Source organism: Hyperolius riggenbachi, chromosome 4, assembly GCF_040937935.1.
Source record: "Hyperolius riggenbachi isolate aHypRig1 chromosome 4, aHypRig1.pri, whole genome shotgun sequence".
NCBI lineage: Eukaryota > Metazoa > Chordata > Amphibia > Anura > Hyperoliidae > Hyperolius > Hyperolius riggenbachi.
The window spans coordinates 142,522,024-142,547,781 of record NC_090649.1 but is presented as its reverse complement, the minus strand read 5'-3'; the positions used below and the strand labels follow the sequence as shown (position 1 = coordinate 142,547,781).

Below are 25,758 nucleotides of genomic sequence, written 5' to 3'. Positions count from 1 at the left end.
GCCATGCTAATGTGATCAGGCGGCAGCTGAGCCTGGCCCGTGCGTCTGCGTTTAGCACAGGTGCGCCTATCCCGGGGGCCCGGCAGGCCTGCACAGGCAGTGGGAAGGCCCCCCCTGGCAGCTGGTAGCTGGCCGGGGTTAGCCGGCTGTGCGGGGCAGTGCTGGGTTGTGCGCTGTTCGTCGCTGCTGCATTTAGAAGGTAATTAGGGTTATCGCTTCTCGGCCTTTTGGCTAAGATCAAGTGTAGTATCTGTTCTTATCAGTTTAATATCTGATACGTCCCCTATCTGGGGACCATATATTAAATGGATTTTTGGAACAGGGAGATGGAAGAAGAGCTTGCTCTGTCCACTCCGCGCATCGACCTGGTATTGCAGTACCTCCAGGACCGGTGCACTACTCTCTCTAACTAGTGTCAAAAAACAGATCAAAACTACTCAAATACCCAGCTGACTAACTAACTAAGTGTAGGGAAGTGTAGTGGAGAAATTAAGTGTCCCTCTGCAAAGTGAATTTGCCAGTAGCAAGTGTTGTGTATTGTCCACCCTGCTGTGCGGTCTATGTCTGTGCTGCTACTGTTGGGTGCAGGATACATTGTGAAATCCACAATAAAAACATTGTTTCAAATCTGTGTGTGCCTATTTTTGTGCATCTGTGTAATTTATTCATGGACTCTGTATTTCGCATTGGTTATCAGAACCTGAGAACAGACAGGAAAAGAATTTAGAAAAACACACAAAAAAAACCCACAACCAAAGAAAAAAAAATCATTTTTAATTTTGATTAGTCTGTATTGTACTTGCGCGGCGCAGTTGCTGCAGGTCAAAAAAACCATGAACGGATCACTTTCCTTCACGTTTGCACGTTGTCCTCTGCAAGAAAAGCAGCTGCATCCTTCCCCCCGAGAGCTTCCAGCGGACTGGCAGGCAGAGCCCTGGCTGCAGCCCCTTTACTTAGCAGCTGCCTGGGCTCAGAGCATTGTGACATCATCGGTTGGCTTCCTGCATGACTCAGCACCACCTGCTCAGGTGCCTGCTTCAGTGCCAGGCGGTGAGAGTTTGCAGCAGGCTAGGAAGGCAACTCCTGTTTAGGCTCTCCACTCCCCGGCCTGTGTCTCCCTCTTGTGGCACACCGCGCACGTCCACACAGAAAGAGAGATATGAAGAGGAAGGAGGATGAACGAAAGAAAGATGCACTGTGTTCTCAAACAGCCAGCCAGGCTAGAGACTTGACTTCTTCCTCTGCCCTCCACACTCTCTCCTAGCGTGTTGCCAGAATGCAGGGAGCCGGAAGCCTACTTTACTTTTCTCTTCGACGTGGAGGCACGGCAGCGGAGGGGTGATGGCTGTTCCGGCGCTGGGCGGGCCATGCTAATGTAATCAGGCGGCAGCTGAGCCTGGCCCGTGCGTCTGCGTTTAGCACAGGTGCGCCCATCCCGGGGGCCCGGCAGGCCTGCACAGGCAGTGGGAAGGGGCCCCCCTCCCCCCTGGCAGCTGGTAGCTGGCCGGGGTTAGCCGGCTGTGCGGGGCAGTGCTGGGTTGTGCGCTGTTCGCCGCTGCTGCATTTAGAAGGTAATTAGGGTTATCGCTTCTCGGCCTTTTGGCTAAGATCAAGTGTAGTATCTGTTCTTATCAGTTTAATATCTGATACGTCCCCTATCTGGGGACCATATATTAAATGGATTTTTGGAACAGGGAGATGGAAGAAGAGCTTGCTCTGTCCACTCCGCGCATCGACCTGGTATTGCAGTACCTCCAGGACCGGTGCACTACTCTCTCTAACTAGTGTCAAAAAACAGATCAAAACTACTCAAATACCCATCTGACTAACTAACTAAGTGTAGGGAAGTGTAGTGGAGAAATTAAGTGTCCCTCTGCAAAGTGAATTTGCCAGTAGCAAGTGTTGTGTATTGTCCACCCTGCTGTGCGGTCTATGTCTGTGCTGCTACTGTTGGGTGCAGGATACATTGTGAAATCCACAATAAAAACATTGTTTCAAATCTGTGTGTGCCTATTTTTGTGCATCTGTGTCATTTATTCATGGACTCTGTATTTCGCATTGGTTATCAGAACCTGAGAACAGACAGGAAAAGAAGTCAGAAAAACACACACAAAAAAACCCACAACCAAAGAAAAAAAAATCATTTTTAATTTTGATTAGTCTGTATTGTACTTGCGCGGCGCAGTTGCTGCAGGTCAAAAAAACCATGAACGGATCACTTTCCTTCACGTTTGCACGTTGTCCTCTGCAAGAAAAGCAGCTGCATCCTTCCCCCAGAGAGCTTCCAGCGGACTGGCAGGCAGAGCCCTGGCTGTAGCCCCTTTACTTAGCAGCTGCCTGGGCTCAGAGCATTGTGACATCATCGGTTGGCTTCCTGCATGACTCAGCACCACCTGCTCAGGTGCCTGCTTCAGTGCCAGGCTGTGAGAGTGTGCAGCAGGCTAGGAAGGCTACTCATGTTTAGGTTCTCCACTCCCCGGCCTGTGTCTCCCTCTTGTGGCACACCGCGCACGTCCACACAGACAGAGAGATATGAAGAGGAAGGAGGATGAACGAAAGAAAGATGCACTGTGTTCTCAAACAGCCAGCCAGGCTAGAGACTTGACTTCTTCCTCTGCCCTCCACACTCTCTCCTAGCGTGTTGCCAGAATGCAGGGAGCCGGAAGCCTACTTTACTTTTCTCTTCGACGTGGAGGCACGGCAGCGGAGGGGTGATGGCTGTTGTGGCGCTGGGCGGGGCCATGCTAATGTGATCAGGCGGCAGCTGAGCCTGGCCCGTGCGTCTGCAATTAGCACAGGTGCGCCCATCCCGGGGGCCCGGCAGGCCTGCACAGGCAGTGGGAAGGGGGCCCCCCCCTGGCAGCTGGTAGCTGGCCGGGGTTAGCCGGCTGTGCGGGGCAGTGCTGATTTGTGCGCTGTTCGCCGCTGCTGCATTTAGAAGGTAATTAGGGTTATCGCTTCTCGGCCTTTTGGCTAAGATCAAGTGTAGTATCTGTTCTTATCAGTTTAATATCTGATACGTCCCCTATCTGGGGAGCATATATTAAATGGATTTTTAGAACAGGGAGATGGAAGAAGAGCTTGCTCTGTCCACTCCGCGCATCGACCTGGTATTGCAGTACCTCCAGGACCGGTGCACTACTCTCTCTAACTAGTGTCAAAAAACAGATCAAAACTACTCAAATACCCAGCTGACTAACTAACTAAGTGTAGGGAAGTGTAGTGGAGAAATTAAGTGTCCCTCTGCAAAGTGAATTTGCCAGTAGCAAGTGTTGTGTATTGTCCACCCTGCTGTGCGGTCTATGTCTGTGCTGCTACTGTTGGGTGCAGGATACATTGTGAAATCCACAATAAAAACATTGTTTCAAATCTGTGTGTGCCTATTTTTGTGCATCTGTGTCATTTATTCATGGACTCTGTATTTCGCATTGGTTATCAGAACCTGAGAACAGACAGGAAAAGAAGTCAGAAAAACACACACAAAAAACCCCACAACCAAAGAAAAAAAAATCATTTTTAATTTTGATTAGTCTGTATTGTACTTGCGCGGCGCAGTTGCTGCAGGTCAAAAAAACCATGAACGGATCACTTTCCTTCACGTTTGCACGTTGTCCTCTGCAAGAAAAGCAGCTGCATCCTTCCCCCAGAGAGCTTCCAGCGGACTGGCAGGCAGAGCCCTGGCTGCAGCCCCTTTACTTAGCAGCTGCCTGGGCTCAGAGCATTGTGACATCATCGGTTGGCTTCCTGCATGACTCAGCACCACCTGCTCAGGTGCCTGCTTCAGTGCCAGGCTGTGAGAGTGTGCAGCAGGCTAGGAAGGCAACTCCTGTTTAGGCTCTCCACTCCCCGGCCTGTGTCTCCCTCTTGTGGCACACCGCGCACGTCCACACAGACAGAGAGATATGAAGAGGAAGGAGGATGAACGAAAGAAAGATGCACTGTGTTCTCAAACAGCCAGCCAGGCTAGAGACTTGACTTCTTCCTCTGCCCTCCACACTCTCTCCTAGCGTGTTGCCAGAATGCAGGGAGCCGGAAGCCTACTTTACTTTTCTCTTCGACGTGGAGGCACGGCAGCGGAGGGGTGATGGCTGTTCCGGCGCTGGACGGGGCCATGCTAATGTAATCAGGCCGCAGCTGAGCCTGGCCCGTGCGTCTGCGTTTAGCACAGGTGCGCCCATCCCGGGGGCCCGGCAGGCCTGCACAGGCAGTGGGAAGGGCCCCCCCCCCCCTGGCAGCTGGTAGCTGGCCGGGGTTAGCCGGCTGTGCGGGGCAGTGCTGGGTTGTGCGCTGTTCGCCGCTGCTGCATTTAGAAGGTAATTAGGGTTATCGCTTCTCGGCCTTTTGGCTAAGATCAAGTGTAGTATCTGTTCTTATCAGTTTAATATCTGATACGTCCCCTATCTGGGGACCATATATTAAATGGATTTTTGGAACAGGGAGATGGAAGAAGAGCTTGCTCTGTCCACTCCGCGCATCGACCTGGTATTGCAGTACCTCCAGGACCGGTGCACTACTCTCTCTAACTAGTGTCAAAAAACAGATCAAAACTACTCAAATACCCAGCTGACTAACTAACTAAGTGTAGGGAAGTGTAGTGGAGAAATTAAGTGTCCCTCTGCAAAGTGAATTTGCCAGTAGCAAGTGTTGTGTATTGTCCACCCTGCTGTGCGGTCTATGTCTGTGCTGCTACTGTTGGGTGCAGGATACATTGTGAAATCCACAATAAAAACATTGTTTCAAATCTGTGTGTGCCTATTTTTGTGCATCTGTGTCATTTATTCATGGACTCTGTATTTCGCATTGGTTATCAGAACCTGAGAACAGACAGGAAAAGAAGTCAGAAAAACACACACAAAAAAACCCACAACCAAAGAAAAAAAAATCATTTTTAATTTTGATTAGTCTGTATTGTACTTGCGCGGTGCAGTTGCTGCAGGTCAAAAAAAACTTGAACGGATCACTTTCCTTCACGTTTGCACGTTGTCCTCTGCAAGAAAAGCAGCTGCATCCTTCCCCCAGAGAGCTTCCAGCGGACTGGCAGGCAGAGCCCTGGCTGCAGCCCCTTTACTTAGCAGCTGCCTGGGCTCAGAGCATTGTGACATCATCGGTTGGCTTCCTGCATGACTCAGCACCACCTGCTCAGGTGCCTGCTTCAGTGCCAGGCTGTGAGAGTGTGCAGCAGGCTAGGAAGGCAACTCCTGTTTAGGCTCTCCACTCCCCAGCCTGTGTCTCCCTCTTGTGGCACACCGCGCACGTCCACACAGACAGAGAGATATGAAGAGGAAGGAGGATAAACGAAAGAAAGATGCACTGTGTTCTCAAACAGCCAGCCAGGCTAGAGACTTGACTTCTTCCTCTGCCCTCCACACTCTCTCCTAGCGTGTTGCCAGAATGCAGGGAGCCGGAAGCCTGCTTTACTTTTCTCTTCGACGTGGAGGCACGGCAGCGGAGGGGTGATGGCTGTTGTGGCGCTGGGCGGGGCCATGCTAATGTGATCAGGCGGCAGCTGAGCCTGGCCCGTGCGTCTGCGTTTAGCACAGGTGCGCCCATCCCGGGGGCCCGGCAGGCCTGCACAGGCAGTGGGAAGGGGCCCCCCTCCCCCCTGGCAGCTGGTAGCTGGCCGGGGTTAGCCGGCTGTGCGGGGCAGTGCTGGGTTGTGCGCTGTTCGCCGCTGCTGCATTTAGAAGGTAATTAGGGTTATCGCTTCTCGGCCTTTTGGCTAAGATCAAGTGTAGTATCTGTTCTTATCAGTTTAATATCTGATACGTCCCCTATCTGGGGACCATATATTAAGTGGATTTTTGGAGCAGGGAGATGGAAGAAGAGCTTGCTCTGTCCACTCCGCGCATCGACCTGGTATTGCAGTACCTCCAGGACCGGTGCACTACTCTCTCTAACTAGTGTCAAAAAACAGATCAAAACTACTCAAATACCCAGCTGACTAACTAACTAAGTGTAGGGAAGAGTAGTGGAGAAATTAAGTGTCCCTCTGCAAAGTGAATTTGCCAGTAGCAAGTGTTGTGTATTGTCCACCCTGCTGTGCGGTCTATGTCTGTGCTGCTACTGTTGGCTGCAGGATACATTGTGAAATCCACAATAAAAACATTGTTTCAAATCTGTGTGTGCCTATTTTTGTGCATCTGTGTCATTTATTCATGGACTCTGTATTTCGCATTGGTTATCAGAACCTGAGAACAGACAGGAAAAGAAGTCAGAAAAACACACCAAAAAAAACCCACAACCAAAGAAAAAAAAATCATTTTTAATTTTGATTAGTCTGTATTGTACTTGCGCGGCGCAGTTGCTGCAGGTCAAAAAAACCATGAACGGATCACTTTCCTTCACGTTTGCACGTTGTCCTCTGCAAGAAAAGCAGCTGCATCCTTCCCCCAGAGAGCTTCCAGCGGACTGGCAGGCAGAGCCCTGGCTGCAGCCCCTTTACTTAGCAGCTGCCTGGGCTCAGAGCATTGTGACATCATCGGTTGGCTTCCTGCATGACTCAGCACCACCTGCTCAGGTGCCTGCTTCAGTGCCAGGCTGTGAGAGTGTGCAGCAGGCTAGGAAGGCAACTCCTGTTTAGGCTCTTCACTCCCCGGCCTGTGTCTCCCTCTTGTGGCACACCGCGCACGTCCACACAACAGAGAGATATGAAGAGGAAGGAGGATGAACGAAAGAAAGATGCACTGTGTTCTCAAACAGCCAGCCAGGCTAGAGACTTGACTTCTTCCTCTGCCCTCCACACTCTCTCCTAGCGTGTTGCCAGAATGCAGGGAGCCGGAAGCCTACTTTTACTTTTCTCTTCGACGTGGAGGCACGGCAGCGGAGGGGTGATGGCTGTTCCGGCGCTGGACGGGGCCATGCTAATGTAATCAGGCGGCAGCTGAGCCTGGCCCGTGCGTCTGCGTTTAGCACAGGTGCGCCCATCCCGGGGGCCCGGCAGGCCTGCACAGGCAGTGGGAAGGGGGCCCCCCCCCCCTGGCAGCTGGTAGCTGGCCGGGGTTAGCCGGCTGTGCGGGGCAGTGCTGGGTTGTGCGCTGTTCGCCGCTGCTGCATTTAGAAGGTAATTAGGGTTATCGCTTCTCGGCCTTTTGGCTAAGATCAAGTGTAGTATCTGTTCTTATCAGTTTAATATCTGATACGTCCCCTATCTGGGGACCATATATTAAATGGATTTTTGGAACAGGGAGATGGAAGAAGAGCTTGCTCTGTCCACTCCGCGCATCGACCTGGTATTGCAGTACCTCCAGGACGGGTGCACTACTCTCTCTAACTAGTGTCAAAAAACAGATCAAAACTACTCAAATACCCAGCTGACTAACTAACTAAGTGTAGGGAAGTGTAGTGGAGAAATTAAGTGTCCCTCTGCAAAGTGAATTTGCCAGTAGCAAGTGTTGTGTATTGTCCACCCTGCTGTGCGGTCTATGTCTGTGCTGCTACTGTTGGGTGCAGGATACATTGTGAAATCCACAATAAAAACATTGTTTCAAATCTGTGTGTGCCTATTTTTGTGCATCTGTGTCATTTATTCATGGACTCTGTATTTCGCATTGGTTATCAGAACCTGAGAACAGACAGGAAAAGAAGTCAGAAAAACACACACAAAAAAACCCACAACCAAAGAAAAAAAAATCATTTTTAATTTTGATTAGTCTGTATTGTACTTGCGCGGTGCAGTTGCTGCAGGTCAAAAAAAACTTGAACGGATCACTTTCCTTCACGTTTGCACGTTGTCCTCTGCAAGAAAAGCAGCTGCATCCTTCCCCCAGAGAGCTTCCAGCGGACTGGCAGGCAGAGCCCTGGCTGCAGCCCCTTTACTTAGCAGCTGCCTGGGCTCAGAGCATTGTGACATCATCGGTTGGCTTCCTGCATGACTCAGCACCACCTGCTCAGGTGCCTGCTTCAGTGCCAGGCTGTGAGAGTGTGCAGCAGGCTAGGAAGGCAACTCCTGTTTAGGCTCTCCACTCCCCAGCCTGTGTCTCCCTCTTGTGGCACACCGCGCACGTCCACACAGACAGAGAGATATGAAGAGGAAGGAGGATGAACGAAAGAAAGATGCACTGTGTTCTCAAACAGCCAGCCAGGCTAGAGACTTGACTTCTTCCTCTGCCCTCCACACTCTCTCCTAGCGTGTTGCCAGAATGCAGGGAGCCGGAAGCCTACTTTACTTTTCTCTTCAACGTGGAGGCACGGCAGCGGAGGGGTGATGGCTGTTGTGGCGCTGGGCGGGGCCATGCTAATGTGATCAGGCGGCAGCTGAGCCTGGCCCGTGCGTCTGCGTTTAGCACAGGTGCGCCCATCCCGGGGGCCCGGCAGGCCTGCACAGGCAGTGGGAAGGCCCCCCCCCCCCCCCTGGCAGCTGGTAGCTGGCCGGGGTTAGCCGGCTGTGCGGGGCAGTGCTGGGTTGTGCGCTGTTCGCCGCTGCTGCATTTAGAAGGTAATTATGGTTATCGCTTCTCGGCCTTTTGGCTAAGATCAAGTGTAGTATCTGTTCTTATCAGTTTAATATCTGATACGTCCCCTATCTGGGGACCATATATTAAATGGATTTTTGGAGCAGGGAGATGGAAGAAGAGCTTGCTCTGTCCACTCCGCGCATCGACCTGGTATTGCAGTACCTCCAGGACCGGTGCACTACTCTCTCTAACTAGTGTCAAAAAACAGATCAAAACTACTCAAATACCCAGCTGACTAACTAACTAAGTGTAGGGAAGAGTAGTGGAGAAATTAAGTGTCCCTCTGCAAAGTGAATTTGCCAGTAGCAAGTGTTGTGTATTGTCCACCCTGCTGTGCGGTCTATGTCTGTGCTGCTACTGTTGGGTGCAGGATACATTGTGAAATCCACAATAAAAACATTGTTTCAAATCTGTGTGTGCCTATTTTTGTGCATCTGTGTCATTTATTCATGGACTCTGTATTTCGCATTGGTTATCAGAACCTGAGAACAGACAGGAAAAGAAGTCAGAAAAACACACAAAAAAAACCCCACAACCAAAGAAAAAAAAATCATTTTTAATTTTGATTAGTCTGTATTGTACTTGCGCGGCGCAGTTGCTGCAGGTCAAAAAAACCATGAACGGATCACTTTCCTTCACGTTTGCACGTTGTCCTCTGCAAGAAAAGCAGCTGCATCCTTCCCCCAGAGAGCTTCCAGCGGACTGGCAGGCAGAGCCCTGGCTGCAGCCCCTTTACTTAGCAGCTGCCTGGGCTCAGAGCATTGTGACATCATCGGTTGGCTTCCTGCATGACTCAGCACCACCTGCTCAGGTGCCTGCTTCAGTGCCAGGCTGTGAGAGTGTGCAGCAGGCTAGGAAGGCAACTCCTGTTTAGGCTCTTCACTCCCCGGCCTGTGTCTCCCTTTTGTGGCACACCGCGCACGTCCACACAACAGAGAGATATGAAGAGGAAGGAGGATGAACGAAAGAAAGATGCACTGTGTTCTCAAACAGCCAGCCAGGCTAGAGACTTGACTTCTTCCTCTGCCCTCCACACTCTCTCCTAGCGTGTTGCCAGAATGCAGGGAGCCGGAAGCCTACTTTACTTTTCTCTTCGACGTGGAGGCACGGCAGCGGAGGGGTGATGGCTGTTCCGGCGCTGGACGGGGCCATAGTAATGTAATCAGGCGGCAGCTGAGCCTGGCCCGTGCGTCTGCGTTTAGCACAGGTGCGCCCATCCCGGGGGCCCGGCAGGCCTGCACAGGCAGTGGGAAGGGGGCCCCCCCCCCTGGCAGCTGGTAGCTGGCCGGGGTTAGCCGGCTGTGCGGGGCAGTGCTAGGTTGTGCGCTGTTCGCCGCTGCTGCATTTAGAAGGTAATTAGGGTTATCGCTTCTCGGCCTTTTGGCTAAGATCAAGTGTAGTATCTGTTCTTATCAGTTTAATATCTGATACGTCCCCTATCTGGGGACCATATATTAAATGGATTTTTGGAACAGGGAGATGGAAGAAGAGCTTGCTCTGTCCACTCCGCGCATCGACCTGGTATTGCAGTACCTCCAGGACCGGTGCACTACTCTCTCTAACTAGTGTCAAAAAACAGATCAAAACTACTCAAATACCCAGCTGACTAAGTAACTAAGTGTAGGGAAGTGTAGTGGAGAAATTAAGTGTCCCTCTGCAAAGTGAATTTGCCAGTAGCAAGTGTTGTGTATTGTCCACCCTGCTGTGCGGTCTATGTCTGTGCTGCTACTGTTGGGTGCAGGATACATTGTGAAATCCACAATAAAAACATTGTTTCAAATCTGTGTGTGCCTATTTTTGTGCATCTGTGTCATTTATTCATGGACTCTGTATTTCGCATTGGTTATCAGAACCTGAGAACAGACAGGAAAAGAAGTCAGAAAAACACTCAAAAAAAAAACCACAACCAAAGAAAAAAAAATCATTTTTAATTTTGATTAGACTGTATTATACTTGCGCGGTGCAGTTGCTGCAGGTCAAAAAAAACTTGAACGGATCACTTTCCTTCACGTTTGCACGTTGTCCTCTGCAAGAAAAGCAGCTGCATCCTTCCCCCAGAGAGCTTCCAGCGGACTGGCAGGCAGAGCCCTGGCTGCAGCCCCTTTACTTAGCAGCTGCCTGGGCTCAGAGCATTGTGACATCATCGGTTGGCTTCCTGCATGACTCAGCACCACCTGCTCAGGTGCCTGCTTCAGTGCCAGGCTGTGAGAGTGTGCAGCAGGCTAGGAAGGCAACTCCTGTTTAGGCTCTCCACTCCCCAGCCTGTGTCTCCCTCTTGTGGCACACCGCGCACGTCCACACAGACAGAGAGATATGAAGAGGAAGGAGGATGAACGAAAGAAAGATGCACTGTGTTCTCAAACAGCCAGCCAGGCTAGAGACTTGACTTCTTCCTCTGCCCTCCACACTCTCTCCTAGCGTGTTGCCAGAATGCAGGGAGCCGGAAGCCTACTTTACTTTTCTCTTCGACGTGGAGGCATGGCAGCGGAGGGGTGATGGCTGTTGTGGCGCTGGGCGGGGCCATGCTAATGTGATCAGGCGGAAGCTGAGCCTGGCCCGTGCGTCTGCGTTTAGCACAGGTGCGCCCATCCCGGGGGCCCGGCAGGCCTGCACAGGCAGTGGGAAGGGCCCCCCCCCCCTGGCAGCTGGTAGCTGGCCGGGGTTAGCCGGCTGTGCGGGGCAGTGCTGGGTTGTGCGCTGTTCGCCGCTGCTGCATTTAAAAGGTAATTATGGTTATCGCTTCTCGGCCTTTTGGCTAAGATCAAGTGTAGTATCTGTTCTTATCAGTTTAATATCTGATACGTCCCCTATCTGGGGACCATATATTAAATGGATTTTTGGAGCAGGGAGATGGAAGAAGAGCTTGCTCTGTCCACTCCGCGCATCGACCTGGTATTGCAGTACCTCCAGGACCGGTGCACTACTCTCTCTAACTAGTGTCAAAAAACAGATCAAAACTACTCAAATACCCAGCTGACTAACTAACTAAGTGTAGGGAAGAGTAGTGGAGAAATTAAGTGTCCCTCTGCAAAGTGAATTTGCCAGTAGCAAGTGTTGTGTATTGTCCACCCTGCTGTGCGGTCTATGTCTGTGCTGCTACTGTTGGGTGCAGGATACATTGTGAAATCCACAATAAAAACATTGTTTCAAATCTGTGTGTGCCTATTTTTGTGCATCTGTGTCATTTATTCATGGACTCTGTATTTCGCATTGGTTATCAGAACCTGAGAACAGACAGGAAAAGAAGTCAGAAAAACACACAAAAAAAAACCCACAACCAAAGAAAAAAAAATCATTTTTAATTTTGATTAGTCTGTATTGTACTTGCGCGGCGCAGTTGCTGCAGGTCAATAAAACCATGAACGGATCACTTTCCTTCACGTTTGCACGTTGTCCTCTGCAAGAAAAGCAGCTGCATCCTTCCCCCAGAGAGCTTCCAGCGGACTGGCAGGCAGAGCCCTGGCTGCAGCCCCTTTACTTAGCAGCTGCCTGGGCTCAGAGCATTGTGACATCATCGGTTGGCTTCCTGCATGACTCAGCACCACCTGCTCAGGTGCCTGCTTCAGTGCCAGGCTGTGAGAGTGTGCAGCAGGCTAGGAAGGCAACTCCTGTTTAGGCTCTCCACTCCCCGGCCTGTGTCTCCCTCTTGTGGCACACCGCGCACGTCCACACAGACAGAGAGATATGAAGAGGAAGGAGGATGAACGAAAGAAAGATGCACTGTGTTCTCAAACAGCCAGCCAGGCTAGAGACTTGACTTCTTCCTCTGCCCTCCACACTCTCTCCTAGCGTGTTGCCAGAATGCAGGGAGCCGGAAGCCTACTTTACTTTTCTCTTCGACGTGGAGGCACGGCAGCGGAGGGGTGATGGCTGTTCCGGCGCTGGGCGGGCCATGCTAATGTAATCAGGCGGCAGCTGAGCCTGGCCCGTGCGTCTGCGTTTAGCACAGGTGCGCCCATCCCGGGGGCCCGGCAGGCCTGCACAGGCAGTGGTAAGGGGCCCCCCTCCCCCCTGGCAGCTGGTAGCTGGCCGGGGTTAGCCGGCTGTGCGGGGCAGTGCTGGGTTGTGCGCTGTTCGCCGCTGCTGCATTTAGAAGGTAATTAGGGTTATCGCTTCTCGGCCTTTTGGCTAAGATCAAGTGTAGTATCTGTTCTTATCAGTTTAATATCTGATACGTCCCCTATCTGGGGACCATATATTAAATGGATTTTTGGAACAGGGAGATGGAAGAAGAGCTTGCTCTGTCCACTCCGCGCATCGACCTGTTATTGCAGTACCTCCAGGACCGGTGCACTACTCTCTCTAACTAGTGTCAAAAAACAGATCAAAACTACTCAAATACCCAGCTGACTAACTAACTAAGTGTAGGGAAGTGTAGTGGAGAAATTAAGTGTCCCTCTGCAAAGTGAATTTGCCAGTAGCAAGTGTTGTGTATTGTCCACCCTGCTGTGCGGTCTATGTCTGTGCTGCTACTGTTGGGTGCAGGATACATTGTGAAATCCACAATAAAAACATTGTTTCAAATCTGTGTGTGCCTATTTTTGTGCATCTGTGTCATTTATTCATGGACTCTGTATTTCGCATTGGTTATCAGAACCTGAGAACAGACAGGAAAAGAAGTCAGAAAAACACACAAAAAAAAAACCACAACCAAAGAAAAAAAAATCATTTTTAATTTTGATTAGTCTGTATTGTACTTGCGCGGCGCAGTTGCTGCAGGTCAAAAAAACCATGAACGGATCACTTTCCTTCACGTTTGCACGTTGTCCTCTGCAAGAAAAGCAGCTGCATCCTTCCCCCAGAGAGCTTCCAGCGGACTGGCAGGCAGAGCCCTGGCTGCAGCCCCTTTACTTAGCAGCTGCCTGGGCTCAGAGCATTGTGACATCATCGGTTGGCTTCCTGCATGACTCAGCACCACCTGCTCAGGTGCCTGCTTCAGTGCCAGGCTGTGAGAGTGTGCAGCAGGCTAGGAAGGCAACTCCTGTTTAGGCTCTCCACTCCCCGGCCTGTGTCTCCCTCTTGTGGCACACCGCGCACGTCCACACAGACAGAGAGATATGAAGAGGAAGGAGGATGAACGAAAGAAAGATGCACTGTGTTCTCAAACAGCCAGCCAGGCTAGAGACTTGACTTCTTCCTCTGCCCTCCACACTCTCTCCTAGCGTGTTGCCAGAATGCAGGGAGCCGGAAGCCTACTTTTACTTTTCTCTTCGACGTGGAGGCACGGCAGCGGAGGGGTGATGGCTGTTCCGGCGCTGGACGGGGCCATGCTAATGTAATCAGGCGGCAGCTGAGCCTGGCCCGTGCGTCTGCGTTTAGCACAGGTGCGCCCATCCCGGGGGCCCGGCAGGCCTGCACAGGCAGTGGGAAGGGGGCCCCCCCCCCTGGCAGCTGGTAGCTGGCCGGGGTTAGCCGGCTGTGCGGGGCAGTGCTGGGTTGTGCGCTGTTCGCCGCTGCTGCATTTAGAAGGTAATTAGGGTTATCGCTTCTCGGCCTTTTGGCTAAGATCAAGTGTAGTATCTGTTCTTATCAGTTTAATATCTGATACGTCCCCTATCTGGGGACCATATATTAAATGGATTTTTGGAACAGGGAGATGGAAGAAGAGCTTGCTCTGTCCACTCCGCGCATCGACCTGGTATTGCAGTACCTCCAGGACCGGTGCACTACTCTCTCTAACTAGTGTCAAAAAACAGATCAAAACTACTCAAATACCCAGCTGACTAACTAACTAAGTGTAGGGAAGTGTAGTGGAGAAATTAAGTGTCCCTCTGCAAAGTGAATTTGCCAGTAGCAAGTGTTGTGTATTGTCCACCCTGCTGTGCGGTCTATGTCTGTGCTGCTACTGTTGGGTGCAGGATACATTGTGAAATCCACAATAAAAACATTGTTTCAAAACTGTGTGTGCCTATTTTTGTGCATCTGTGTCATTTATTCATGGACTCTGTATTTCGCATTGGTTATCAGAACCTGAGAACAGACAGGAAAAGAAGTCAGAAAAACACACACAAAAAAACCCACGACCAAAGAAAAAAAAATTATTTTTTAATTTTGATTAGTCTGTATTGTACTTGCGCGGTGCAGTTGCTGCAGGTCAAAAAAAACTTGAACGGATCACTTTCCTTCACGTTTGCACGTTGTCCTCTGCAAGAAAAGCAGCTGCATCCTTCCCCCAGAGAGCTTCCAGCGGACTGGCAGGCAGAGCCCTGGCTGCAGCCCCTTTACTTAGCAGCTGCCTGGGCTCAGAGCATTGTGACATCATCGGTTGGCTTCCTGCATGACTCAGCACCACCTGCTCAGGTGCCTGCTTCAGTGCCAGGCTGTGAGAGTGTGCAGCAGGCTAGGAAGGCAACTCCTGTTTAGGCTCTCCACTCCCCAGCCTGTGTCTCCCTCTTGTGGCACACCGCGCACGTCCACACAGACAGAGAGATATGAAGAGGAAGGAGGATGAACGAAAGAAAGATGCACTGTGTTCTCAAACAGCCAGCCAGGCTAGAGACTTGACTTCTTCCTCTGCCCTCCACACTCTCTCCTAGCGTGTTGCCAGAATGCAGGGAGCCGGAAGCCTACTTTACTTTTCTCTTCAACGTGGAGGCACGGCAGCGGAGGGGTGATGGCTGTTGTGGCGCTGGGCGGGGCCATGCTAATGTGATCAGGCGGCAGCTGAGCCTGGCCCGTGCGTCTGCGTTTAGCACAGGTGCGCCCATCCCGGGGGCCCGGCAGGCCTGCACAGGCAGTGGGAAGGCCCCCCCCCCCCCCTGGCAGCTGGTAGCTGGCCGGGGTTAGCCGGCTGTGCGGGGCAGTGCTGGGTTGTGCGCTGTTCGCCGCTGCTGCATTTAGAAGGTAATTATGGTTATCGCTTCTCGGCCTTTTGGCTAAGATCAAGTGTAGTATCTGTTCTTATCAGTTTAATATCTGATACGTCCCCTATCTGGGGACAATATATTAAATGGATTTTTGGAACAGGGAGATGGAAGAAGAGCTTGCTCTGTCCACTCCGCGCATCGACCTGGTATTGCAGTACCTCCAGGACCGGTGCACTACTCTCTCTAACTAGTGTCAAAAAACAGATCAAAACTACTCAAATACCCAGCTGACTAACTAACTAAGTGTAGGGAAGAGTAGTGGAGAAATTAAGTGTCCCTCTGCAAAGTGAATTTGCCAGTAGCAAGTGTTGTGTATTGTCCACCCTGCTGTGCGGTCTATGTCTGTGCTGCTACTGTTGGGTGCAGGATACATTGTGAAATCCACAATAAAAACATTGTTTCAAATCTGTGTGTGCCTATTTTTGTGCATCTGTGTCATTTATTCATGGACTCTGTATTTCGCATTGGTTATCAGAACCTGAGAACAGACAGGAAAAGAAGTCAGAAAAACACACAAAAAAACCCCCACAACCAAAGAAAAAAAAATCATTTTTAATTTTGATTAGTCTGTATTGTACTTGCGCGGCGCAGTTGCTGCAGGTCAAAAAAACCATGAACGGATCACTTTCCTTCACGTTTGCACGTTGTCCTCTGCAAGAAAAGCAGCTGCATCCTTCCCCCAGAGAGCTTCCAGCGGACTGGCAGGCAGAGCCCTGGCTGCAGCCCCTTTACTTAGCAGCTGCCTGGGCTCAGAGCATTGTGACATCATCGGTTGGCTTCCTGCATGACTCAGCACCACCTGCTCAGGTGCCTGCTTCAGTGCCAGGCTGTGAGAGTGTGCAGCAGGCTAGGAAGGCAACTCCTGTTTAGGCTCTTCACTCCCCGGCCTGTGTCTCCCTTTTGTGGCACACCGCGCACGTCCACACAACAGAGAGATATGAAGAGGAAGGAGGATGAACGAAAGAAAGATGCACTGTGTTCTCAAACAGCCAGCCAGGCTAGAGACTTGACTTCTTCCTCTGCCCTCCACACTCTCTCCTAGCGTGTTGCCAGAATGCAGGGAGCCGGAAGCCTACTTTACTTTTCTCTTCGACGTGGAGGCACGGCAGCGGAGGGGTGATGGCTGTTCCGGCGCTGGACGGGGCCATAGTAATGTAATCAGGCGGCAGCTGAGCCTGGCCCGTGCGTCTGCGTTTAGCACAGGTGCGCCCATCCCGGGGGCCCGGCAGGCCTGCACAGGCAGTGGGAAGGGGGCCCCCCCCCCTGGCAGCTGGTAGCTGGCCGGGGTTAGCCGGCTGTGCGGGGCAGTGCTGGGTTGTGCGCTGTTCGCCGCTGCTGCATTTAGAAGGTAATTATGGTTATCGCTTCTCGGCCTTTTGGCTAAGATCAAGTGTAGTATCTGTTCTTATCAGTTTAATATCTGATACGTCCCCTATCTGGGGACCATATATTAAATGGATTTTTGGAGCAGGGAGATGGAAGAAGAGCTTGCTCTGTCCACTCCGCGCATCGACCTGGTATTGCAGTACCTCCAGGACCGGTGCACTACTCTCTCTAACTAGTGTCAAAAAACAGATCAAAACTACTCAAATACCCAGCTGACTAACTAACTAAGTGTAGGGAAGAGTAGTGGAGAAATTAAGTGTCCCTCTGCAAAGTGAATTTGCCAGTAGCAAGTGTTGTGTATTGTCCACCCTGCTGTGCGGTCTATGTCTGTGCTGCTACTGTTGGGTGCAGGATACATTGTGAAATCCACAATAAAAACATTGTTTCAAATCTGTGTGTGCCTATTTTTGTGCATCTGTGTCATTTATTCATGGACTCTGTATTTCGCATTGGTTATCAGAACCTGAGAACAGACAGGAAAAGAAGTCAGAAAAACACACAAAAAAAAACCCACAACCAAAGAAAAAAAAATCATTTTTAATTTTGATTAGTCTGTATTGTACTTGCGCGGCGCAGTTGCTGCAGGTCAATAAAACCATGAACGGATCACTTTCCTTCACGTTTGCACGTTGTCCTCTGCAAGAAAAGCAGCTGCATCCTTCCCCCAGAGAGCTTCCAGCGGACTGGCAGGCAGAGCCCTGGCTGCAGCCCCTTTACTTAGCAGCTGCCTGGGCTCAGAGCATTGTGACATCATCGGTTGGCTTCCTGCATGACTCAGCACCACCTGCTCAGGTGCCTGCTTCAGTGCCAGGCTGTGAGAGTGTGCAGCAGGCTAGGAAGGCAACTCCTGTTTAGGCTCTCCACTCCCCGGCCTGTGTCTCCCTCTTGTGGCACACCGCGCACGTCCACACAGACAGAGAGATATGAAGAGGAAGGAGGATGAACGAAAGAAAGATGCACTGTGTTCTCAAACAGCCAGCCAGGCTAGAGACTTGACTTCTTCCTCTGCCCTCCACACTCTCTCCTAGCGTGTTGCCAGAATGCAGGGAGCCGGAAGCCTACTTTACTTTTCTCTTCGACGTGGAGGCACGGCAGCGGAGGGGTGATGGCTGTTCCGGCGCTGGGCGGGCCATGCTAATGTAATCAGGCGGCAGCTGAGCCTGGCCCGTGCGTCTGCGTTTAGCACAGGTGCGCCCATCCCGGGGGCCCGGCAGGCCTGCACAGGCAGTGGGAAGGGGCCCCCCTCCCCCCTGGCAGCTGGTAGCTGGCCGGGGTTAGCCGGCTGTGTGGGGCAGTGCTGGGTTGTGCGCTGTTCGCCGCTGCTGCATTTAGAAGGTAATTAGGGTTATCGCTTCTCGGCCTTTTGGCTAAGATCAAGTGTAGTATCTGTTCTTATCAGTTTAATATCTGATACGTCCCCTATCTGGGGACCATATATTAAATGGATTTTTGGAACAGGGAGATGGAAGAAGAGCTTGCTCTGTCCACTCCGCGCATCGACCTGTTATTGCAGTACCTCCAGGACCGGTGCACTACTCTCTCTAACTAGTGTCAAAAAACAGATCAAAACTACTCAAATACCCAGCTGACTAACTAACTAAGTGTAGGGAAGTGTAGTGGAGAAATTAAGTGTCCCTCTGCAAAGTGAATTTGCCAGTAGCAAGTGTTGTGTATTGTCCACCCTGCTGTGCGGTCTATGTCTGTGCTGCTACTGTTGGGTGCAGGATACATTGTGAAATCCACAATAAAAACATTGTTTCAAATCTGTGTGTGCCTATTTTTGTGCATCTGTGTCATTTATTCATGGACTCTGTATTTCGCATTGGTTATCAGAACCTGAGAACAGACAGGAAAAGAAGTCAGAAAAACACACACAAAAAAAACCACAACCAAAGAAAAAAAAATCATTTTTAATTTTGATTAGTCTGTATTGTACTTGCGCGGCGCAGTTGCTGCAGGTCAAAAAAACCATGAACGGATCACTTTCCTTCACGTTTGCACGTTGTCCTCTGCAAGAAAAGCAGCTGCATCCTTCCCCCAGAGAGCTTCCAGCGGACTGGCAGGCAGAGCCCTGGCTGCAGCCCCTTTACTTAGCAGCTGCCTGGGCTCAGAGCATTGTGACATCATCGGTTGGCTTCCGGCATGACTCAGCACCACCTGCTCAGGTGCCTGCTTCAGTGCCAGGCTGTGAGAGTGTGCAGCAGGCTAGGAAGGCAACTCCTGTTTAGGCTCTCCACTCCCCGGCCTGTGTCTCCCTCTTGTGGCACACCGCGCACGTCCACACAGACAGAGAGATATGAAGAGGAAGGAGGATGAACGAAAGAAAGATGCACTGTGTTCTCAAACAGCCAGCCAGGCTAGAGACTTGACTTCTTCCTCTGCCCTCCACACTCTCTCCTAGCGTGTTGCCAGAATGCAGGGAGCCAGAAGCCTACTTTACTTTTCTCTTCAACGTGGAGGCACGGCAGCGGAGGGGTGATGGCTGTTGTGGCGCTGGGCGGGGCCATGCTAATGTGATCAGGCGGCAGCTGAGCCTGGCCCGTGCGTCTGCGTTTAGCACAGGTGTGCCCATCCCGGGGGCCCGGCAGGCCTGCACAGGCAGTGGGAAGGCCCCCCCCCCCCCCCCTGGCAGCTGGTAGCTGGCCGGGGTTAGCCGGCTGTGCGGGGCAGTGCTGGGTTGTGCGCTGTTCGCCGCTGCTGCATTTAGAAGGTAATTATGGTTATCGCTTCTCGGCCTTTTGGCTAAGATCAAGTGTAGTATCTGTTCTTATCAGTTTAATATCTGATACGTCCCCTATCTGGGGACCATATATTAAATGGATTTTTGGAGCAGGGAGATGGAAGAAGAGCTTGCTCTGTCCACTCCGCGCATCGACCTGGTATTGCAGTACCTCCAGGACCGGTGCACTACTCTCTCTAACTAGTGTCAAAAAACAGATCAAAACTACTCAAATACCCAGCTGACTAACTAACTAAGTGTAGGGAAGAGTAGTGGAGAAATTAAGTGTCCCTCTGCAAAGTGAATTTGCCAGTAGCAAGTGTTGTGTATTGTCCACCCTGCTGTGCGGTCTATGTCTGTGCTGCTACTGTTGGGTGCAGGATACATTGTGAAATCCACAATAAAAACATTGTTTCAAATCTGTGTGTGCCTATTTTTGTGCATCTGTGTCATTTATTCATGGACTCTGTATTTCGCATTGGTTATCAGAACCTGAGAACAGACAGGAAAAGAAGTCAGAAAAACACATAAAAAAAACCCCACAACCAAAGAAAAAAAAATCATTTTTAATTTTGATTAGTCTGTATTGTACTTGCGCGGCGCAGTTGCTGCAGGTCAAAAAAACCATGAACGGATCACTTTCCTTCACGTTTGCACGTTGTCCTCTGCAAGAAAAGCAGCTGCATCCTTCCCCCAGAGAGCTTCCAGCGGACTGGCAGGCAGAGCCCTGGCTGCAGCCCCTTTACTTAGCAGCTGCCTGGGCTCAGATCATTGTGACATCATCGGTTGGCTTCCTGCATGACTCAGCACCACCTGCTCAGGTGCCTGCTTCAGTGCCAGGCTGTGAGAGTGTGCAGCAGGCTAGGAAGGCAACTCCTGTTTAGGCTCTTCACTCCCCGGCCTGTGTCTCCCTCTTGTGGCACACCGCGCACGTCCACACAACAGAGAGATATGAAAAGGAAGGAGGATGAACGAAAGAAAGATGCACTGTGTTCTCAAACAGCCAGCCAGGCTAGAGACTTGACTTCTTCCTCTGCCCTCCACACTCTCTCCTAGCGTGTTGCCAGAATGCAGGGAGCCGGAAGCCTACTTTACTTTTCTCTTCGACGTGGAGGCACGGCAGCGGAGGGGTGATGGCTGTTCCGGCGCTGGACGGGGCCATAGTAATGTAATCAGGCGGCAGCTGAGCCTGGCCCGTGCGTCTGCGTTTAGCACAGGTGCACCCATCCCGGGGGCCCGGCAGGCCTGCACAGGCAGTGGGAAGGGGGCCCCCCCCCCTGGCAGCTGGTAGCTGGCCGGGGTTAGCCGGCTGTGCGGGGCAGTGCTGGGTTGTGCGCTGTTCGCCGCTGCTGCATTTAGAAGGTAATTAGGGTTATCGCTTCTCGGCCTTTTGGCTAAGATCAAGTGTAGTATCTGTTCTTATCAGTTTAATATCTGATACGTCCCCTATCTGGGGACCATATATTAAATGGATTTTTGGAACAGGGAGATGGAAGAAGAGCTTGCTCTGTCCACTCCGCGCATCGACCTGGTATTGCAGTACCTCCAGGACCGGTGCACTACTCTCTCTAACTAGTGTCAAAAAACAGATCAAAACTACTCAAATACCCAGCTGACTAACTAACTAAGTGTAGGGAAGTGTAGTGGAGAAATTAAGTGTCCCTCTGCAAAGTGAATTTGCCAGTAGCAAGTGTTGTGTATTGTCCACCCTGCTGTGCGGTCTATGTCTGTGCTGCTACTGTTGGGTGCAGGATACATTGTGAAATCCACAATAAAAACATTGTTTCAAATCTGTGTGTGCCTATTTTTGTGCATCTGTGTCATTTATTCATGGACTCTGTATTTCGCATTGGTTATCAGAACCTGAGAACAGACAGGAAAAGAAGTCAGAAAAACACTCAAAAAAAAAACCACAACCAAAGAAAAAAAAATCATTTTTAATTTTGATTAGACTGTATTATACTTGCGCGGTGCAGTTGCTGCAGGTCAAAAAAAACTTGAACGGATCACTTTCCTTCACGTTTGCACGTTGTCCTCTGCAAGAAAAGCAGCTGCATCCTTCCCCCAGAGAGCTTCCAGCGGACTGGCAGGCAGAGCCCTGGCTGCAGCCCCTTTACTTAGCAGCTGCCTGGGCTCAGAGCATTGTGACATCATCGGTTGGCTTCCTGCATGACTCAGCACCACCTGCTCAGGTGCCTGCTTCAGTGCCAGGCTGTGAGAGTGTGCAGCAGGCTAGGAAGGCAACTCCTGTTTAGGCTCTCCACTCCCCAGCCTGTGTCTCCCTCTTGTGGCACACCGCGCACGTCCACACAGACAGAGAGATATGAAGAGGAAGGAGGATGAACGAAAGAAAGATGCACTGTGTTCTCAAACAGCCAGCCAGGCTAGAGACTTGACTTCTTCCTCTGCCCTCCACACTCTCTCCTAGCGTGTTGCCAGAATGCAGGGAGCCGGAAGCCTACTTTACTTTTCTCTTCGACGTGGAGGCATGGCAGCGGAGGGGTGATGGCTGTTGTGGCGCTGGGCGGGGCCATGCTAATGTGATCAGGCGGAAGCTGAGCCTGGCCCGTGCGTCTGCGTTTAGCACAGGTGCGCCCATCCCGGGGGCCCGGCAGGCCTGCACAGGCAGTGGGAAGGGCCCCCCCCCCCTGGCAGCTGGTAGCTGGCCGGGGTTAGCCGGCTGTGCGGGGCAGTGCTGGGTTGTGCGCTGTTCGCCGCTGCTGCATTTAGAAGGTAATTATGGTTATCGCTTCTCGGCCTTTTGGCTAAGATCAAGTGTAGTATCTGTTCTTATCAGTTTAATATCTGATACGTCCCCTATCTGGGGACCATATATTAAATGGATTTTTGGAGCAGGGAGATGGAAGAAGAGCTTGCTCTGTCCACTCCGCGCATCGACCTGGTATTGCAGTACCTCCAGGACCGGCAGGGGCGGCGCCAGGGGGGTGCTTGGGGGTGCTCGAGCACCCCCTAGAATTGTCCAAGCACCCCCAAAGCACCCCCTGGAGTGAACTGACTTCAGGCGTCTAAAAGACGCCAAGTCAGTTCACACACCGGCAGCACGGAGCAGCAGGCAGGGCTACGGTAAGATGGCCGCCCGGAGCCCTGTTCTGCAGACTTCGGGCGGCCATTTTCCCGTAGCCCTGCTCTCTGCATGCGGGCAGGAAGTCTCGTGGTGACGTCGGGAAGGAAGAGGATCGTGGGCGCGCGGGCGCTGCGCGCCACAATGAGGTCGGGACTCGGGACAGGAGGTCGGGAAAGAAGGTCTTCTGGCTGTAGGTGAGTAAATGGGTTTTTCTTTTCTTTTTCAGGTGATGCGGATTGTGCATATTGGGGTCATATCTGCTACGGATTGTGCATATTGGGGTCATATCTGCTACGGATTGTGCATATTGGGGTCATATCTGCTACGGATTGTGCATATTGGGGTCATATCTGCTACCGATTGTGCATATTGGGGCGATATCTGCTACCGATTGTGCATATTGGGGCGATATCTGCTACCGATTGTGCATATTGGGGTCATTTCTGCTACCGATTGTGCATATTGGGGTCATTTCTGCTACCGATTGTGCATATTGGGGTCATATCTGCTACCGATTGTGCATATTGGGGTCATATCTGCTACCGATTGTGCATATTGGGGTCATATCTGCTACCGATTGTGCATATTGGGGTCATATCTGCTACCGATTGTGCATATTGGGGTCATATCTGCTACCGATTGTGCATATTGGGGTCATATCTGCTACCGATTGTGCATATTGGGGTCATATCTGCTACCGATTGTGCATATTGGGGCCATATCTGATAACGATTGTGCATATTGGGGCCATATCTGATAACGATTGTGCATATTGGGGCCATATCTGATAACGATTGTGCATATTGGGGCCATATCTGATAACGATTGTGCATATTGGGGCCATATCTGATAACGATTGTGCATATTGGGGCCATATCTGATAACGATTGTGCATATTGGGGCCATATCTGCTACCGATTGTGCATATTGGGGCCATATCTGCTACCGATTGTGCATATTGGGGCCATATCTGATAACGATTGTGCATATTGGGGCCATATCTGATAACGATTGTGCATATTGGAGCCATATCTGATAACGATTGTGCATATTGGGGTCATTGGACGTGTTTTTTGTTAAAATCTGCTCACATTACGTGTATTTTCTTGAGAAAACCTCCACAATTATGTGAATTTTCTGGGAAAAGGGTCACCAAAACTTGGGCCCTCTGTCTTTGCGTTGCACTTTTAAAGGGAACCCGAGGTGAGAATAATATTGAGGCTGCCATATTTATCTCCCTTTAAGCAATACCAGTTGCCTGGCTGCCGTGCTGGTCCTCTGCCTCTTATTCTTTCAACCATAGACCCTGAACAAGCATGCAGCAGGTCAGGGGTTTCTGACAATATTGTCAGAACTGACAAGATTAGCTGCATGGCTTGTTTCTGGTGTAATTCAGTTCACTACTACAGCCAAATAGATCAGCAGGGCTGCCAGGCAACTAGTATTGTTTAAAAGGAAATAAATATGGCAGCCACCATATCACTCTCACCCTGGGTTCACTTTAAATTACAGTTAGCCCCGCCCTCATCCGGTCATGACCACGCCCATTTTTTCGCCGCGGCGCGCTTAGCGCGCCGCAGGTTGTAGCCACACCCATTTTTGGCGCGGCGCGCTTCAAGCGCCGCAGGTCGTCAGCTCCCCCGGAAATTGGTCCAGCACCTGCATAGCACCCCCTAAAAAAATTTCCTGGAGCCGCCACTGAGGACCGGTGCACTACTCTCTCTAACTAGTGTCAAAAAACAGATCAAAACTACTCAAATACCCAGCTGACTAACTAACTAAGTGTAGGGAAGAGTAGTGGAGAAATTAAGTGTCCCTCTGCAAAGTGAATTTGCCAGTAGCAAGTGTTGTGTATTGTCCACCCTGCTGTGCGGTCTATGTCTGTGCTGCTACTGTTGGGTGCAGGATACATTGTGAAATCCACAATAAAAACATTGTTTCAAATCTGTGTGTGCCTATTTTTGTGCATCTGTGTCATTTATTCATGGACTCTGTATTTCGCATTGGTTATCAGAACCTGAGAACAGACAGGAAAAGAAGTCAGAAAAACACACAAAAAAAAACCCACAACCAAAGAAAAAAAAATCATTTTTAATTTTGATTAGTCTGTATTGTACTTGCGCGGCGCAGTTGCTGCAGGTCAAAAAAACCATGAACGGATCACTTTCCTTCACGTTTGCACGTTGTCCTCTGCAAGAAAAGCAGCTGCATCCTTCCCCCAGAGAGCTTCCAGCGGACTGGCAGGCAGAGCCCTGGCTGCAGCCCCTTTACTTAGCAGCTGCCTGGGCTCAGAGCATTGTGACATCATCGGTTGGCTTCCTGCATGACTCAGCACCACCTGCTCAGGTGCCTGCTTCAGTGCCAGGCTGTGAGAGTGTGCAGCAGGCTAGGAAGGCAACTCCTGTTTAGGCTCTCCACTCCCCGGCCTGTGTCTCCCTCTTGTGGCACACCGCGCACGTCCACACAGACAGAGAGATATGAAGAGGAAGGAGGATGAACGAAAGAAAGATGCACTGTGTTCTCAAACAGCCAGCCAGGCTAGAGACTTGACTTCTTCCTCTGCCCTCCACACTCTCTCCTAGCGTGTTGCCAGAATGCAGGGAACCGGAAGCCTACTTTACTTTTCTCTTCGACGTGGAGGCACGGCAGCGGAGGGGTGATGGCTGTTCCGGCGCTGGGCGGGCCATGCTAATGTAATCAGGCGGCAGCTGAGCCTGGCCCGTGCGTCTGCGTTTTGCACAGGTGCGCCCATCCCGGGGGCCCGGCAGGCCTGCACAGGCAGTGGGAAGGGGCCCCCCTCCCCCCTGGCAGCTGGTAGCTGGCCGGGGTTAGCCGGCTGTGCGGGGCAGTGCTGGGTTGTGCGCTGTTCGCCGCTGCTGCATTTAGAAGGTAATTAGGGTTATCGCTTCTCGGCCTTTTGGCTAAGATCAAGTGTAGTATCTGTTCTTATCAGTTTAATATCTGATACGTCCCCTATCTGGGGACCATATATTAAATGGATTTTTGGAACAGGGAGATGGAAGAAGAGCTTGCTCTGTCCACTCCGCGCATCGACCTGTTATTGCAGTACCTCCAGGACCGGTGCACTACTCTCTCTAACTAGTGTCAAAAAACAGATCAAAACTACTCAAATACCCAGCTGACTAACTAACTAAGTGTAGGGAAGTGTAGTGGAGAAATTAAGTGTCCCTCTGCAAAGTGAATTTGCCAGTAGCAAGTGTTGTGTATTGTCCACCCTGCTGTGCGGTC

At 51.1% G+C, this 25,758-nt stretch overlaps 18 non-coding genes across 18 annotated transcripts; all 18 read left to right on the top strand.

Annotated features, from left to right (window-relative positions):
- Positions 1 to 211: 211 nt before the first annotated feature.
- LOC137505466 (U2 spliceosomal RNA) lies at positions 212 to 402 on the top strand. Its single transcript, XR_011020078.1, has one exon. It is a non-coding gene; the product is annotated as a U2 spliceosomal RNA (small nuclear RNA).
- Positions 403 to 1,583: 1,181 nt separating this feature from the next.
- On the top strand, positions 1,584 to 1,774 carry LOC137505454 (U2 spliceosomal RNA). The gene has a single exon (XR_011020067.1). It is a non-coding gene; the product is annotated as a U2 spliceosomal RNA (small nuclear RNA).
- A 1,179-nt stretch (positions 1,775 to 2,953) lies between these two features.
- On the top strand, positions 2,954 to 3,144 carry LOC137505645 (U2 spliceosomal RNA). Its single transcript, XR_011020253.1, has one exon. It is a non-coding gene; the product is annotated as a U2 spliceosomal RNA (small nuclear RNA).
- A 1,181-nt stretch (positions 3,145 to 4,325) lies between these two features.
- LOC137505442 (U2 spliceosomal RNA) lies at positions 4,326 to 4,516 on the top strand. The gene has a single exon (XR_011020057.1). It is a non-coding gene; the product is annotated as a U2 spliceosomal RNA (small nuclear RNA).
- Positions 4,517 to 5,699: 1,183 nt separating this feature from the next.
- On the top strand, positions 5,700 to 5,890 carry LOC137505577 (U2 spliceosomal RNA). The gene has a single exon (XR_011020185.1). It is a non-coding gene; the product is annotated as a U2 spliceosomal RNA (small nuclear RNA).
- Positions 5,891 to 7,072: 1,182 nt separating this feature from the next.
- On the top strand, positions 7,073 to 7,263 carry LOC137505635 (U2 spliceosomal RNA). Its single transcript, XR_011020243.1, has one exon. It is a non-coding gene; the product is annotated as a U2 spliceosomal RNA (small nuclear RNA).
- A 1,183-nt stretch (positions 7,264 to 8,446) lies between these two features.
- On the top strand, positions 8,447 to 8,637 carry LOC137505552 (U2 spliceosomal RNA). Its single transcript, XR_011020161.1, has one exon. It is a non-coding gene; the product is annotated as a U2 spliceosomal RNA (small nuclear RNA).
- A 1,180-nt stretch (positions 8,638 to 9,817) lies between these two features.
- On the top strand, positions 9,818 to 10,008 carry LOC137505431 (U2 spliceosomal RNA). The gene has a single exon (XR_011020046.1). It is a non-coding gene; the product is annotated as a U2 spliceosomal RNA (small nuclear RNA).
- A 1,180-nt stretch (positions 10,009 to 11,188) lies between these two features.
- On the top strand, positions 11,189 to 11,379 carry LOC137505551 (U2 spliceosomal RNA). Its single transcript, XR_011020160.1, has one exon. It is a non-coding gene; the product is annotated as a U2 spliceosomal RNA (small nuclear RNA).
- A 1,182-nt stretch (positions 11,380 to 12,561) lies between these two features.
- Positions 12,562 to 12,752, top strand: LOC137505644 (U2 spliceosomal RNA). The gene has a single exon (XR_011020252.1). It is a non-coding gene; the product is annotated as a U2 spliceosomal RNA (small nuclear RNA).
- A 1,182-nt stretch (positions 12,753 to 13,934) lies between these two features.
- LOC137505420 (U2 spliceosomal RNA) lies at positions 13,935 to 14,125 on the top strand. The gene has a single exon (XR_011020035.1). It is a non-coding gene; the product is annotated as a U2 spliceosomal RNA (small nuclear RNA).
- A 1,183-nt stretch (positions 14,126 to 15,308) lies between these two features.
- Positions 15,309 to 15,499, top strand: LOC137505682 (U2 spliceosomal RNA). Its single transcript, XR_011020288.1, has one exon. It is a non-coding gene; the product is annotated as a U2 spliceosomal RNA (small nuclear RNA).
- A 1,180-nt stretch (positions 15,500 to 16,679) lies between these two features.
- LOC137505550 (U2 spliceosomal RNA) lies at positions 16,680 to 16,870 on the top strand. The gene has a single exon (XR_011020159.1). It is a non-coding gene; the product is annotated as a U2 spliceosomal RNA (small nuclear RNA).
- A 1,182-nt stretch (positions 16,871 to 18,052) lies between these two features.
- On the top strand, positions 18,053 to 18,243 carry LOC137505643 (U2 spliceosomal RNA). Its single transcript, XR_011020251.1, has one exon. It is a non-coding gene; the product is annotated as a U2 spliceosomal RNA (small nuclear RNA).
- Positions 18,244 to 19,427: 1,184 nt separating this feature from the next.
- On the top strand, positions 19,428 to 19,618 carry LOC137505549 (U2 spliceosomal RNA). The gene has a single exon (XR_011020158.1). It is a non-coding gene; the product is annotated as a U2 spliceosomal RNA (small nuclear RNA).
- A 1,180-nt stretch (positions 19,619 to 20,798) lies between these two features.
- LOC137505407 (U2 spliceosomal RNA) lies at positions 20,799 to 20,989 on the top strand. The gene has a single exon (XR_011020024.1). It is a non-coding gene; the product is annotated as a U2 spliceosomal RNA (small nuclear RNA).
- A 1,180-nt stretch (positions 20,990 to 22,169) lies between these two features.
- LOC137505693 (U2 spliceosomal RNA) lies at positions 22,170 to 22,358 on the top strand. The gene has a single exon (XR_011020298.1). It is a non-coding gene; the product is annotated as a U2 spliceosomal RNA (small nuclear RNA).
- A 3,052-nt stretch (positions 22,359 to 25,410) lies between these two features.
- LOC137505642 (U2 spliceosomal RNA) lies at positions 25,411 to 25,601 on the top strand. The gene has a single exon (XR_011020250.1). It is a non-coding gene; the product is annotated as a U2 spliceosomal RNA (small nuclear RNA).
- Positions 25,602 to 25,758: the final 157 nt, after the last annotated feature.